This window comes from Cyprinus carpio, chromosome A24 (genome assembly GCF_018340385.1).
Source record: "Cyprinus carpio isolate SPL01 chromosome A24, ASM1834038v1, whole genome shotgun sequence".
Classification (NCBI taxonomy): domain Eukaryota; kingdom Metazoa; phylum Chordata; class Actinopteri; order Cypriniformes; family Cyprinidae; genus Cyprinus; species Cyprinus carpio.
The window spans coordinates 3,015,420-3,031,727 of NC_056595.1; the positions used below are offsets into that span (position 1 = coordinate 3,015,420).

The 16,308-nt window shown below is 41.9% G+C and overlaps 1 pseudogene; it reads right to left on the reverse strand.

Annotated features, from left to right (window-relative positions):
• LOC109049104 overlaps positions 1-16,308 on the reverse strand; it is a 47,737-nt pseudogene continuing 31,429 nt past the window's right edge.

The window sequence follows — 16,308 nt, forward strand, 5'->3', positions numbered from 1 at the left end:
TTTCTCATTGCAATGTACTTTTGTTATATGGCACTGCTTCTTGTTGCAGCACGTTTCACCACAAGGTAAGATAAACTAGGAACGAGTAGCTCTTCACTCCACGCCAAGCAGTGGCGGCTCGGGGGTGGGCAAAATGTGTCAGTAGTGGGCTTGGTGTGGATCTCCAGTAAACCTTGGATGAATCCCTCCGACGGCTCCGAGTCAGATGTGCTGGGTGAATCCGATGCTTGTTCCTCTGGTGGGGTCTTTGGCTGTCTCCGTTGCTGATGCAGGTTCTGTCTTGGAGGTTAGTTTTAAACTCTTCAGTTTCCGCAGAGGGTCCACAATCCTCCTCTTTTTCCCTGTGAGGTTGGCTCCCCCTTCACAGTGTCCGTTGATTCGCTTTCGTTCTCAGAGGGTGGATTGGTGCTGGTGGGTGTGCACTCGCTTTCGCTAGCCGAACGCCCACTGAAGCCGTCCTCGTCTGGTCCACCTGGGACCCCACAAGTCGAGCCATCGCTATCCGCTCCACGTAGTTTCTGGTGGATTCGCTGATGTCGGACCAAACTGTGCTTGAGGGTGAAAGTGCGCTCACATGTCTGGCACTTGTAAAGGCCTCTCACCTATTAGAAACAAGCCATTAAAAACATTCAGCTTCATTTTATTAAGAAAAAAGAGCTCTGTTTTGATGAACAATCTATACCAATCTAGTACGTTTTTAGTATTGCCAATACCTGTGTGAGAGCGCATGTGTCTGGTGAGGTCCTGAAGGCTCCAGAAACGTTTGTTGCATATACTGCACACCTTTTCCTCTGTCGGCTTGCTGCCAGGTTCTTCAGTCTCTCCTCAGCACTCTTTGGTTCAGTTGCAGCTCCCTCTTCATCACTCCTCTCCTCTTTATCCTCCTCGGACCCCACTCTCCACCACACTTCCCATTCCCTCATTCTCTGCTGTGCCCTTTCTTATACTCTCCACCTCTTCCTCTGTAACCTCTTTCTTATTTTCACAAGGCACAATCTGATCGTCTGATTTCATGAGGCTTTGTTCAGGTCCATTTGTTGAGTCTGATGCTACATCCAGCTGGTGAACTTTCTCATGTCTGGTCAAGGTAGCAGCATAGCGGAAGCTCTTCTTGCAACTCTTGCAGGTCAATTTGGATTCCTCCTGAGGTGTTGCTTTGTCAGACATGTCACCATCTGCTGCAGGAGAGTACTGTGGCTGGTCTTTTTCAGGGATCTTGAGGTCCTTAGACTTGGAAACAAAGGTCAAGTCAAGAGTCTTATTGCTATGGGAAACGCCATCCTCTTTTCTTGGTCATTGTGCTTCAAAGATTCGAGGGCTGTTGGGTCCTCGTCTTCTTTGTGAGGAAGAGGCTCAACCATGGCGGCCTCAGTCGGCTTAGCTGGTGAAGGTTTCTCAGCGTCAGATGCTACAGGCTTCTCTGGGTCTGATCTTGTGAGATCCATTGCCTCACTTATCAAAAGAAGCTCAGTCTCAGATGCACTCTCTGAAATATACATTGACCCATTACACTTCAGGTAAAAAGTGCAGTTTTAACTTCTATCAACGGATAAAAAAAAATCACTTTGTCTAAAGTACATAAGCAATTCAAAGGTTCTATTATATATTATTTTGATACCTGCACTCTCTGGTGAGCCTTCCTCTGCTTCCTTAGACTTGGGTATTGCACCATTACGTCTAAGCACTCTGTTGGAAACCGCATGCTTGCGTAAAAGATGTCGTTCACAGTTGGACTTGGTTGAGAAGAAGGCATCACACTGGGGACAAGGATATGGCTTCTGACCTTTTTAAGGAATACAAAATAATATCAAGAAAATAAATCACACATATATGAGGGGTAAAACAGAAGTTGTACATCAACACTGTAAATCCTGTGAAACTTTACATACAAGACTGACCTGTGTGTGTTAACATGTGGCGCTGAAGCGAGCTGGCCCAAGGGAAAACTCTGGGACAAAAGGGGCAAGTCATCTTTTGCACAGAATTTGAGTATGCATTCTTTTTTCCTTTGGACTGTTGGGATTGAACTGTCTGTTGGGCCGGCAAGTGTTTCTCATCTTTCACCTCTTTCACGTCACTAGCACCTGTATGCCGCCCTCCTTTTCTTGCCAACTCAATTGTGTTGGTCTGAAGATAGGCGCTGAACTTGTTGGCATCAGTGGTTGCCAACATCCTCTCAACACTAGCAAACTCCCCACTAGACTCCAAATCAATACTTGGGTCTGTGGCATTCATCACAGGTTTCTCTTTTGCTGTTCTGTTGGAAGGCCTTTTCCTAGACCTCTTCTTTGAGCTCTCTAGAGAAAACTCTTGTGTCAAAATATCTGGTGATTCTTGCTTGCCATTTGTATCAGAATCAGCCTGAAGATTATTAGTGTTGTCCGTTTAAGAAGGTCAGGGGCACTCGGAAACAGAGGAAATGATCTGAGCAATAGATGCTAGTGGTGGAAGCTCCTTCACAGCAGCAGAGGAAGGTTTAGGAAGCAGTGGCTTTAAACGCAAGAGCCTTCCTGCAGCATTAGTGCTACCAGTAAGAGAGGACAAAGCAACAGGGACCTGGTAGCATCCAAGGGTTTGGGACTTCTCGTCAATGGACTTCTCTGCCTGAAGAGCCTGTGCAAGTATGCTAATGGATGACTGTTCTTTCTTAACCTCTCTTGGCAATGTGGCCTCAATGTCTTGTTTAAGCTTCTTTACAGGATTCTTAGGAAAAGAGAGGTCCAATGGGTTCCATGTTAGAGTCGTAAGAGACAGATTCGATTTTGATCCCAGGAGATCCACTCACACTTCCAGCACTGCTGCCCCCACAACTTTTGTTAGAGAAGTCCAGAGGTTGATCCATATCTACGCTGTAAAAGCTAAGGTCCTCAACTTTGATAGGCTGCACAACAGTGCTAGGAGAAACCCCATTGAGAGGAGAGGGGTTTGGGCTATTTGGGGTTGATGCAGCTAGAAGAGTGATTATGTGCTCTTCAATATCCTGCTCTTGGACTTCTGGATGTTGTTTCAGAAGATGATGGATACAGTTACGCTTGGCAAGGAAGGCTGCTCCACAACGCTTGCACTCAAATGGCTTTCGCTGGCAGCCATTGTGTGTGCGCAAGTGAATCTGCAGGGCCCGGAAGGTCTTTAGGTCCTCCCCACAGAAGTGGCAGGTAGTTTCACTAGTTGCAGCCTGCTCCATTACATCTGCTGTCGTTGTGGACGAGGTAACATACTTAATGTTTTTCTCAATCTCCTTGCGATTGTTTTTCATGTGCTTTTTGCGAAGGTGGCGCTCACAGTTAGCCTTGACAGTAAATGGGTAATGACAGAGCCGGCAGACATAGGGACGCTCACCACTGTGTGTTCTGAAATGACGGATCAGCGTTGCCTTATCTGGGGCAATGTAGTCGCAGTTATTGCATTGGTGGTGTGGGATGCCCAAATGATATTGCATATGTGCCTGCAGCACACCTGAAAACAAGCCTTTTGAGATGTTCTCTTCTTTCCAGTGGTCTCTTCTACCTTGCCATTCTCCTGTTTGATATGCCTTTCATCCATGTCCATTGGGGTATGGGCGTCTCCCATGCACTCGGCCTCCATTTGTATCCTCTCTGCAGAAGCCTGGCTGTTGGCAGAATTAGATGAGGAAGATGGGGAAAGGTCCCAAACTGTCTTGAGAGGATGGCTGACAGGGGGTGGGAGGCTAGGGCTGATACAGCCCAAGGAAGCTTGCTGGGTGTTCAATAGGGGTGGTGGAGTTGAAGCTACCATGCTGGTTCTGGGAGCCACCAATGGCTTTGGCTTGAGTGGAGGCATCTGCTTGTATCCCGACTGCACAGCACTACAAGGCGCCTTGGATAAGGGTGGGAGAGTGATCTGGTTAGGAGCAGCAGAAGCTACTTTGATTATTTGCTGTATATCAGCAAGTTCCATGCTGGTTTCACCACAAACAGGCTTCACTACCATACCACCATCTGGTTGCACCAGAAAACCAGTCTGGAAGGGCTGAAAGGACAGCAGATTGAGAGCTTCTTGATGGGACAGACCATGAAGAGTTGTTGGGTCTACAAGAGACAGGTTAACCTCTCCACTAAGGCCATCCTCCTGAGGTACAGTGGACTGATTCTGGTCCACATGGATAACCCGAATGCTATCTAGCTTGGCCTGCTGGACATCGTCTTCTGAGGGGGCAGGCTTAACCTGAGAGATGTGCTGCAAGCCCAGGGAGTCCATGAAGCTGTTTTTCTCAGGAGTGGGAAGCACATCTTTCATAATTAAGGGTGAAGTTGTCTCATTGGAGCCACTGGAAGTCTCATGTGAAGTCTCATGTGAGGTTTTGTGCAAGTCCAGAGCTGAGCTAAGAGGAAATGCTTTATCACATGTGTCACATACAAAACGATGGAATTTGCCAGTACATCGCCGAAGGTTGGTTTCACACCAAATCTGTGGGTTCAAATAAAATCGAGACTTAACAAAACTCTCAGATATTACAGACAAGATAAAGGAATTTTACATACTGTGCAGATCAACCACAAAAAAATCGAACGTGGCTGTTACCTGTGCAATCTGAGGGAACTTCAGGCATGAAAAGTCAATGAAAGCCAGATCATTAAAGCCAAGAGGGATGGATGGGTTGTTCTGAATAAAGGGTCGTCCGTTGGGGTCTGTGGGTAGCTGCTTATGGGTAGCTGCATTGTGGCGGAACAAACCTCGGTGTGTCCGGAACGAGATGCAGCATAAATCACATCTAGGAATAAGAATACTAATGTGAGGTGCTGATATCAAAGGATCAATGTTTTATATAAGCATATATCCATACTAAATTCATACACACACAGACAATCACACACCCATATATTAAATAAATATAAATTATATATTTATTCATTGCCCAAAATCTTTAATAAATACAGAGGCCAGTCTACAGTGTGCTGTAGAAACATAGAGCTGGGATTTCCTAAGTGAATTAACTATGAGCTGGAAAGTCGATGCTAACCACACCCTTGCCTACAATGGCACTCTTTCTGTGTTTGTAAGGTGCTGCATAAGACAGCTGGCTAATGTCTGTGACACTGTGCACTTGTCTTGTCACATGCCCTGCTCCTGATCATGGTGACGACGTGTCCATAGGGACTGTAAGCTGCTTTTTTTCCTCAGTAGACATACACATTGCAACGTAAGGCAGAGAATAGCAGCGCATCCACCTGAGAAGCATAATACCTTAAAGTGATAACAGGTTAAGGACCAATGCTTGAGAATGGTTTAATAAATTGTCAGTTTTGCGTGAGAAAGCCATGAGAAGCAAAATTTAGCTTGCCTGTTACAAAGAGTTCAAGCACTGTTACCTATTATTACACTAAGCACTAACCATTCCCTGTCCAGGATGCTGTTGTTTCTATTGGCTGTTCTGCAGTGGCTTCAAATGTGGTTCATCCAATCAGATTTCAGAGTCAGAACTGTTCGTTTTATTATAGCATGCATGTATGGGAGTGTCTGTCTTACTTGGAAGGGCTGTTTGGGTAAGACAGATAACTCGTCTGTATCTTGAAAAGCATTCTTGGGTCTGTTTGTATGTGAGTGTAGTTACTTTGCTGTATTTAGAACTCTTCAGAGTGGAACCCAATTCACAGCAGTCTAGATCCTCTTAACTAGCACTCTTAGTGATTACACAGGATTAGTGCTAAATTTGCAGTACTTCCATACAACAATAACGCTGCTCTGAAACACAATCAGACAGGCCCTGCCAACTTCCTTCTCCCACAGCCATGCCGTACAGCAATCCATTAACTAGAGGAGATACCCATTGGTTGGGTGAGTTTGGAGGAATATTCTGCAATCTGACATCTCCAGAGATACAGCTGCAACCTTACACACATGCATGCATGCATGCGCACACTACTACAGAGATGTCCTGCAGAATGCATCTTCCTGAAGTCTCCTCCTGTTTCCCCCGTGCCACTCCCTTTCCCTAAGCCTGGGGGCCACATGCGGGGGAGAAGGGAAGGACCTCTTAGGCCTCTCACGAGTGGGAGGGGGACACGTCAACAGGATGACAGTCATGTAGGTATGCTCATTCTCAGCCAATAATGTTTCAGAATAACATTTCAGTAAGCAAAACAATTAAAGTTCCAAACTCAAGGTCGAACTATTCAACAAGATAAACAAATGTGTTTTTAACATGCACCACGATATAAAAGGCAAATCTCACTGAAACAAAATCCCTTTGCATAGTCTGTAAGCAAGCCCCGTCTGAATTCAGATGTGTTAAATTATGAGTGTTCCAGCACAAAGCATGCCACTATATCTCCCGGCAACTGCAGGGATCCAGCCTAAAGCCCCAGCTACTGGCGTCCCCCTGCAATACAACTCTCACCTCGAACAAAGGGATAACATTCCGTTCTGGCCTTAATGGACAGCTATAATATACTGAACGGAAAACTGAGTGTAGGAAGGGCCAGAACTGTTCCATTATCAAACCCTAAACAGTATTTTGTTACTAAGCCTGTCAGTCCTGAGTTAAACTCATGCCTCTCATTGTGTTTGTGTTGGTGTTATATAATCACATTGTTTTTGGAAGCACTTTTCAATGAATTGAATCTACTGATGTATGGGTTTGTACCTCAGTGTAGTGTCAGGATGGGTCTCCATGTGGGTATCAAAGTCGTTTCTGCAGGTGAGGGTCTTGAAGCAGATAGGACAGGTCAAGACTTCTTCCTGTCCTTTGTTCAAACTCTGCTCATCTACCAAGCTATCCTCCTTGACCTGCAAAACACAGGCCACCATCAGCTATTTGTAGCCCAATCTGAGAGCACCATCGTGGGGCGCAGGTAAGATGATGGAGCTACACTTACCTTTTTGCTGGCGGTCTCCTCTGTCTTCTCACTGTCTTCATCGTGGCTTAGTTTGCGTTTGGCTGCAGAATGACGTCGTCGCTTAGGTGGAGACAGAGTCGGACTGTTGGGGATGGAGCTGACAGAGTCCTTCTCGTGGATCTTCATGTGTCTGAAAATAGACAAAAGAGTGTGCTTTAAAACTGCATTTTGTGCATTTACAAACCAGCTGTCACAGCGAGCATCACAAATGATTCTGCTCTCTGAAAAATACCTGGGCACTACAGGGTTAATGATTGTGGAACAATTTCTTGGAAGGGACATTTGCGGATGCCTCCAACTTGTTTGATGGATGAGTAGCTTGTGAATAATATTCTAGAAATTAGTGTAGAGGAACCCCTATTCATCCCATTGGGAGCCAACAGAAAGGACTGTAATGGGAAGATACTAATGGTCTGGAAACTCATGCAATTATCCCTCAGCCTCTATATGTGCATTTGTGAGTCCAAGATGGCGGGTAGAGATCAACGGAAAAGAGAGAGGAAATGTTACATGGAGAGCGCCAGAAGTTGATCCTCTATTATCCAGAGAGATCTTGAGGAAACCAGTGAGAAATTGGAGGTCCAATAAAGATAAATAAAAAGGATGTCAGACTCAAGTAAAAGTTTCAAGCCCACTATATATTTATAACTATATATGACAGAAAGATTTATATTTATTGTACAATCAAAGGTCAAATTTCAAATGAAGCAAATATCCAGGAAGGGCTCTAACCAAGGTTTATATCTGTGTACCTATAAAAGTTTATCTCATAAAAGTACTTTGGAAGTGTACATGCATGTGCAAGTGTAAAAAAGGTCAGACAGCCCATGGTCTTGCAGGTCTCAGTTTTCACTCTGCAGTCAGTGGTTTATTAATAGCCAGCAGTATGTTGGACACTGGTGTGAGGACCTGACAGTCTGTTATATCTCTCTGCTCTGGACTCTGACCTTGCCTCTGACCAATCACAGAAAACCAGCACTGCCAAGTCAGCAAACTCTGATTGGATGGAAATCATCACCACAGTAACCTCATATAGGATGACAGCTTATCTGAATCCGAGTTTCAATTCATTTAAAATGTAATGAGTAATGAAGCTGTAACACTGTTCTAACTGCACTAGACTGAAGTTTCCTGTCCTTGAATGAAGGATGTCAACATGGACATTTCATGAGCAGGCTGGCTAATCTGTAAAGGATCATAAAACTTGTTGATGCATAAACAGGTCCATTCCATCCAATCCAAGCATTCCATTGCACTCCCACAGAGCACAGACAGAGGGCACTGTGGTGTCAGAGAGTTGCAATGTCAGAGCAAGGGCACCCCCTGCAAACCTGTGGCTGTTCAGTGCTGTAACTGAGCGAAAGAGTTCAAGTAAATAAAAGCAGCCAATCAGAACGCACTCTGACTCTCCTCTGTGAAGCTGTGATCTTTCTCCATGGCAACAGTGACTATGATCTAACCATGTGATGCTTTGGCACAAGATGGCTGTCTCCTTGTCAACTACATGGACAGCTTCCCTGGACATGCATGAGGCCTCAAAACTATCATTCACAACTGAAAAACTGCTCAAATATTTTCAGCAGGTTTCATGTCTAGAATGGAAAGCATCTTGACGTTTTTAGGAAAACCTATGAACGAACTGAATTAAACTTTGGCATGTACATCCTCAAGACATGATTGACGAGAAGACATCAGCTGACAAAAATGGGTGGGGAAATAAATAGCTGGGCTGGGCTCAGCTTGGTCCAACAAGACTTTAGTAAGGCCAATAGTTAGTCATATTTGATAGGAACGAAAACAAGACTGTGAAGGATAGTACAATGGATTGTACTGTTGTTTAAAAACATAGGCTACCGATTGTTCAGTGGACAAAACATCTTTCTAGAACACCATAAAACAGTTTTGAAAATTACATATGATTCAAGAGCACCCTAGTAACCATTATTAGTAAAATCATACTCATAAAGTACCATGGAAAAGATGAGATATTATCAGGACAGTAACAGCAGATGTAGAAAAACCAGATTCCCTTCACATCCGTCACAGCCGCACATTACATGCAAATCAAACTTAGCAAAGTATTTCCAATTGCGGCCTGCAATCTCACTGTACTTCTGCAATTTACAGAGCGCTTATTCAAGCCATCTTACCCTGGAGCCCTTTAACAACTGCTAAGAGCCGTCCACACAAATACACACACACTGATCCCCCATATGCACATCACCATCAACCTTCGCAACCTTGGGAGGAAGTTCATGTTTACCCCCTCCATCAGCAAGGTCTGCTGGGAGAAGATACCATGACCAAAACTGGAGGGAAGCGACGGGTGGGGGAGGTGTTTTAAAGTCACTCTTCACTTCCTGCAAAGCTCTCTCTCCTTAAACAAAAGCAAGGCTACAGAGCTGACGAAGCCCAGCGGTAGCACACGTTACACGAACACCAACATACATAAATAAAACAACGCCTTTTCATTTATCTTAGTGGCGCACTCATCCTCTGGGCAACTCTTCAACGCAGGCAAAGGCAGGGTGAGGCCTGAGGGATGTAATCAACCAACAAGCTTTCACTTCTCAAAAAAAGCCCAACACACATCTCTGAACAATTCAACTTCCCAGATGATGCTTTTACAAATGGATGTGGACATCAGATGTCATGGAACTTGCACTATCTATGCTAGAGATGTAAAAGAAACCTCTAATGTACTCACAAAATCTTGGGGGTGAACTTTTTTTGGCAACCACCCAGAACACCCTAGCAAATATTTAGAAGACCTTAGCAACCACTCAAAACACCCTAGCAAGCTGTATAGCAATGCACTGAAAACCATTTAAAACACTGTAGCAACTCTAGAACCCCATAGCAACCACTTAAACACACCTTAGCAACTCTAGAACACCCTAGCAAGCTGAATAGCAATACATTAACAACCAGGTTAAACACCATAGCAACTCTACACGCCACAGCAACCACTTAAAACACCATAGCAACCAAAGAACACCATAGCAACCATTTAAAACACCTTAGCAACTCTAGAACACCCTAGCAACCACACAGCAACCACTCAAAACACCCTAGCAACCTGTATAGCAATGCATTAACAACCAGATAAATCACCGTAGCAACTCTAGAACACCATATCAACCACTTAAAATACCTTAGCAGCTCTAGAACACCATAGCAACAACATAGCATCCACTCAAAACACCCTAGCAAGCTGTATAGCAATGCATTGACTACCATGTAAAATACTGTAGCAACTCTAGAACACCCTAGCAACCACTTAAAATACCTTAGCAACTCTAAAACACCCTAGCAACCACATAGCAACCATTCAGAACACTCTTGCACCTGCATAGCAATGGACTACCAACCACTTAAAACACCTTAGCAACCCTAGAACACCATAGCAACCACTTCAAAGACCTTAGCAACTCTAGAACACCCTAGCAACCACACAGCAACCACTCAAAACGCTTAGCAAGCTGTATAGCAATGCATTAACAACCAGATAAAAATACTGTAGCAACTCTAGAACACCATAGCAACCACTCATAACACCTTAGCAACTCTAGAACACCCTAGCAACCATTCAAAACACCTTAGCAAGCTGTATAGCAATGCATTAACAACCAGATAAAAGACTGTAGCAACTCTAGAACACCATATCTACCACTTAAAACACCTTAGCAACTCTAGAACACCCTAGCAAGCTGTATAGCAATGCACTGACAACCAGGTAAAACACCACAGCAACCACTTAAAACATCTTAGCAACAGACTGTAGCAACGCAACCACTTCAAAGACCTTAGCAACTCTAGGACACCCTAGCAACCACATAGCAACCACTCAGAACACTCTTGCAACTGCATAGAAATGGATTAGCAACCACTTGAACACTGTAGCAACCCCACATCAACATCCTGGCAATCACCCAGAACACCCATGGTGGCAAATTTTGCATCACTCACATTTCTTCATAAAATTAATATCTAGTGACAAATCTGTTCTGCTTAAATCAGATCAGCATGAAAGCTGCAGTGAAATGACTGCATATGACTCATTTTGCTACAAACAAACATTTATTAAATCCACCAAGACAGCGCTAAGTTTAGGATTACAGCTCATTCAGTAGTTAAACAGAAGATATGACGACACATTAGGGCGGATGGTCATGCTACTCCCACACATCTCCCTTCCATTAAATCACACGTACAGTTACTCACTGCTGTTTATCACTGAATTTAAGACAAGTTGAGTTTGAATACTCAACAGTTCACAAAGGTGTGCGTGTATGAAATCATACACTCAATCCTTAGTCAAAATAATAATTTGATAATTACACTTTATTAGCTGAAAGAGAACATGAAATCAGAACTGACTTAATAAATCAATGCACAATTCATCAATATGGATTAAACAAAAAGAAGCTTCATAAATGTTATTTTAAAAAAAGTTAGTATCTTAACCAAAAAATGTAATTCTCTCGAAATCTAATTATATCCCAATGCATAAGGTCCCACTTAATCTTTCATTTTCCATAGTAATTTGTCACATTATGGAAGTTAAATGTGTCCATGTTGTCTTGAGAATCAGTTATGTTGCGCAAATCAAAATCTTTAACCTAAGTGACACATTTTTGCTCCAGATTGCAAATCATTTTTAGTTTGAAAAACCCTGACTGACCTGTGCATGTTGCCATTGGTGGTGAAAGTCTGATGGCACACAGAGCATTCGTAGGGTCTCTCTCCACTGTGCACAAGCATGTGACGATCCAGAGAGCTAGCCGAGCTCAGAGACTTCCCGCAGATACTGCAAGAGTGGTCCGAAGCCCCACTATCAATGTTGTGCTGGAGAAAAGACATTTGGGTCAGCGAGCTCGATAAGTTAATTAACATTACAGGCTCTTCAATATATTGTCCTGTCTAAGTGGCTTCTGAAAATGCTCGGACAGATGGCACTTGACTCTGTGCCATCTTTGCTGACTTTGTACACAGACTTTAATTACAAGTGCATGTCACCTGGCGGATGTGCATGGTGAGCTGGTGTTGGGTCTGAAAGCTCTTATCGCACAGTGGACAGACGATACACCCGCTGTCATCTTTGGCTTCCTGAAACAAATACAAGATGAAGTGTTTGTAGTTATAAATCTCTACAGCATGCACAGAGCATTTTTTTATACTATGTGACAAGAGCTTGTGTTTCAAAGCACGAGATTTGGCGAGGACGCAAATTTGACATCTTGCTGGCACAAAAGCTGTTTTTGGGACTTGGATATGCAAATGTTTTAAAGTGTATATGTGTAAATTTATTTTTTCAACTTATTTATTTTACTCAACTTTATTCACTTATTTTGCCAACTTATTTTTAATTTTGTCAACTAATTTTTTAACGCTTTTGAAAGCCTCTTCTGCGCACCAAGCTTGCGTTTATTTGATCGAAAATTCAATAAAAACAGTAATATTATTACAATTTAAAATGACTGTTTTCTATGTGAATATATTTTAACATGTAATTTATTTCTGTGATGCGCAGCTGTATTTTCAGCATCATTACTCCAGTCTTCAGTGTCACATGATCTTCAGAAATCATTCTAATATGCTGATTTGCTGCTCAAGAAACATTTCTGATTATTATCAGTGTTGAAAACAGTTGTGCTGCACAATATTTTTGTGGAAATGGTGATACGTTTTTCATGATTCTCTGATGAATAGTTCAAATGAAGTTAAAATATAAATCCTTTGTCTTTACGGTCACATTTTATTGTCACACAATTTAATGCTTCTTTGCTGAATAAAAGTGTAATTTCTTAAAAAAAAAAAAAAAAAAATCATACTGACCCCAAACTTTTGAACAGTAGTGTAGATTAGCCTCAGAGCTAATGGAATAAAAGCCACAAAACATATTAGAAAAATTAAATAATAAAACTCAGCTGTGATATTACAGTATTGAACAAAAGCTAGTTTTTTGTATTAATTCTTATGGTCATCACTGTGCACACTCAGAAATAATTTGAGCAGCGTGGGTAAAAACCCATATGCAGGAGGCAGGGAATGAGGCCTTGTCTTCCGACCTTGAATGTCTTGTCAGAACATGTTGTATGTGTGAGATACTGAGCTAAATTCACTGTTAAGTAAACACTTGCTCAACTCCAGAAACTACATCAGTCACGGCTGCACGACCACGGAGCACAAACTCTACTGCTCTACATAAACCACAGCGATACAGTTCACATTCATGTGCATGAGTGCAGTTGTTTTAAAATACACACACCGATCGTTAATCTGAACATCTTCTGTGTAGCAACTGTGAGTTTTTTTTTTAAATCAGTTAAATTCTCTTCTCCTGCAAGTATGTTTCGGAGTTTGTGCATTTCATGAAGAGCATCTTAAAGAACCGTTTCCTCTTTCTCCTTGTGTGGAAATCTGTGTAAACCGACACCACACACACACACACACTGCCTTCCTCTCTCTGCTGTTGATAATACGGCAGATCATTAAATGGATATTTCACCCACAAATAAAAATTCTATCATGATTTACTCACCCTAAAATTGTTCCAAACCTGTACGAGTTTCTTTCTTCAGTTTATGGTCCCCACTGGGGACAAACAAATGTTTGGTTAGCCACAATCCTCAAAATATCTTCTATGTTCAACAGAAGAAAAAAAAAAAAAAAACAGGTTTGGAACAACTCAGGGTGAGTAAATGATGACCGATCTTTCATTTTGGGGAGACTATCCCTTTAACTGCGAACATCGAGTGAGTGAGACAACCAGTTCCTGTTGCTGTTCTGTTTGTAAGACAGAATGCATTGTATGTGTTCTCATAAAATAAATGCGTTGCTGTCTCATACTATATATATATATATATATAAAGAGAAAAAGAGAAGGCATGAGTCATCACAAATCCAGCTCTAAACAGACACCCACGTGATCTACAAACACGAGTGGAATCTTCAAAAACATCTCTAGGAAGAGAAGAGCACTTCCTCTTCCTCTGGTGGCACGCTGGCATAGGGCTTGTTTTCCTTCTGTGACTCTCTTGGCTTCAGTTCAGGACCAGCGAGCGCCAACTGCTCAAGCTGACCGTATTTACCATTCAGCATGTTATGAGGGGAAGTGTCATTCACAGACAGCGTGTGCTTTTTGACCTTATCTGGCAGTGATAGTTTCGTCATATAAGGAAGTCCATTCATTTCATCGCCACAATTCACTGAGTCATACTGACCTGCGTAAAACTCCACAGGTCATAATGCTCACTACACGCTAGTGCCATTCAAAGGTTTTGGATTTTTTTAAATAAATTAAGACTTTTATTCAGTAAGGATATATTAAATTTATCAAAAATCATGGTAAAGACTTTTATAATGTTACAAAATAATGTTCAAATAAATACCGTTCTTTGCTATTCTTCCTATATATCACATTTTCCACAAAAACATCCAAAACAATCTCAATACTCATAATAATAAATGTTTCTTGAGCAGCAAATCAGCACATTAGAGTGATTTCTGAAGATCATGTGACACTTGAGACTGAAGGTGATGAAGAAAATTCAGCTGCGCATCACAAGAATAAATGACAACTTAAAATACATTTCAAAAGAAAATTATTATTTCAAATTGTAATAATATTTCACAATATTACTGTTTTTATTGTATATTTGACCAAATAAATGTAGCCTTGATGAACATTAAAAAAGACCCCAACCTTTTGAACTTCTGAAAAGTAGTTATCAATGGATGATTAAAAAAAAAGAGGATGTAATTTATTTGCTGTAATGCAATTTTTTTTTTTTTTTTTTTTACTGGTTACAATTCATGAGGTGCACCTGTTAGCAACATTTTCTTTTTTACCAGTTTTTGTCCGAGCCAGTTTGTGTTTAACAGTACCTGTCTGGGGTGTTCTGTGCTTTGGCACGCCTCTTTATTCTCAGTTAATCCGGTAAATTACACAACGCACTGTAAGCTTCTTTACTTTTCCTCAAAAGGAGTGAAAGAGGCCTGAGAACTAGACTATAGCCTCCTCAGGTGAAACACTGCTTACTGACTAAAAGACACACACATATCAATTTCTATACAGGTCTCCAGATTTGACTCACATCCTTCAATGCAAGTCTATGAGGTTTTATACCTACTGTCCTACAGCCAAAATTGCAGAATGCAAATAAGAACCGCGCTTTTTCAAAAGTGAAAGGAACACATTTAAGGGGGGTGGGCGATTTAGATCCAAAACTTCAGAGACTAAACTTCCCCCCACAGTTCCACAGGAGTGTTAAGGGGTTAAAAGTGACACCTGTTGCCCCACACCGGGGTGTTAAGGCATGAACTGCATGCTCTAATGGGAGCCATGTGATGCAGCCGGGTGGACAAAAGGTGGATTGAGATGCCAGAAGACCATTTGTCACTTTCCGTTTAAAAGCAGGATGCAGCTTCTATAAAGTCCTTCCCACCTGTACTTCTTTCGAACCACAAAAACACACGTATATAAGCAGCAGCTATTCATTATTTAATGCTGCATCCCAGTTAACTATAATTCTAAAGAGTGCAAGATTAAAATTAGCATGTTATATCATCATAGTACATTAAAAATAGTATGCAAAATGTGCCTGCTGTAGATCACAGTGTTTTTAAATGCATTAACCTAAAATGATGTGGTAAAAAGCCACAATGGCGGACTCTCTGGTTACATATTTAAAACTACCAACTTTCTCATCAGCAGCAAAGGACAAACTTTTGTATAATAGAAGTATGTGAACTGGGATGAAGCCAAGGACATTGCCATGGCTCGTCTGATTGGTTAAGTTGGGGAATGAGTCAGTATGAGTTTGTTTTGAGATTATGAATCAGTGTGAGACATTCAGTGTTGAGCTTGGATCATAAATATATTTTGTGTTTAATAAACATAGTTATTTTCAGAAACAAAGTTATTTTCAGAAACAAGAACTATTTGTTCGTGACTATATAATAACTATATAGTTTTTTTTTTTTTTTTTATGCATGTAAAAACATGTATATTCGCTTATATCACAGTTATCAAGTATGTATGAGACTTTCACTCTTATTCTTCGTAACCTCTTACCTGGATCTTTCTTCCACTGCGGCTGGTGCTGGGGCTTTTGACGGACACCTTACTGGGCGTGGTGTGGGCGGAGTCTACGCTGCCATTAAGCCGAGCTGCTTTCATCACAGTGCTCATCATGGAGTTAATGGAAGACAAGTCCACTCCATCGACTTCCTCCATCTCTCCGTCTACTCCATTCTGTCCATTCTCCCATTTGTTTGTTTCCTCCTCTACACCGGCAGAACCCCCTGTGGATGTTTAATTTCTTTGTATTATTTTAATGAATGATAGATAGAAAGATATAGAAATTAGAGCCCGACCAATAGGGTTTTTGGGGGCCGATACCGATATTAGGGAGTAAAAAAACGCCTAAATCGATATATCGGCTGA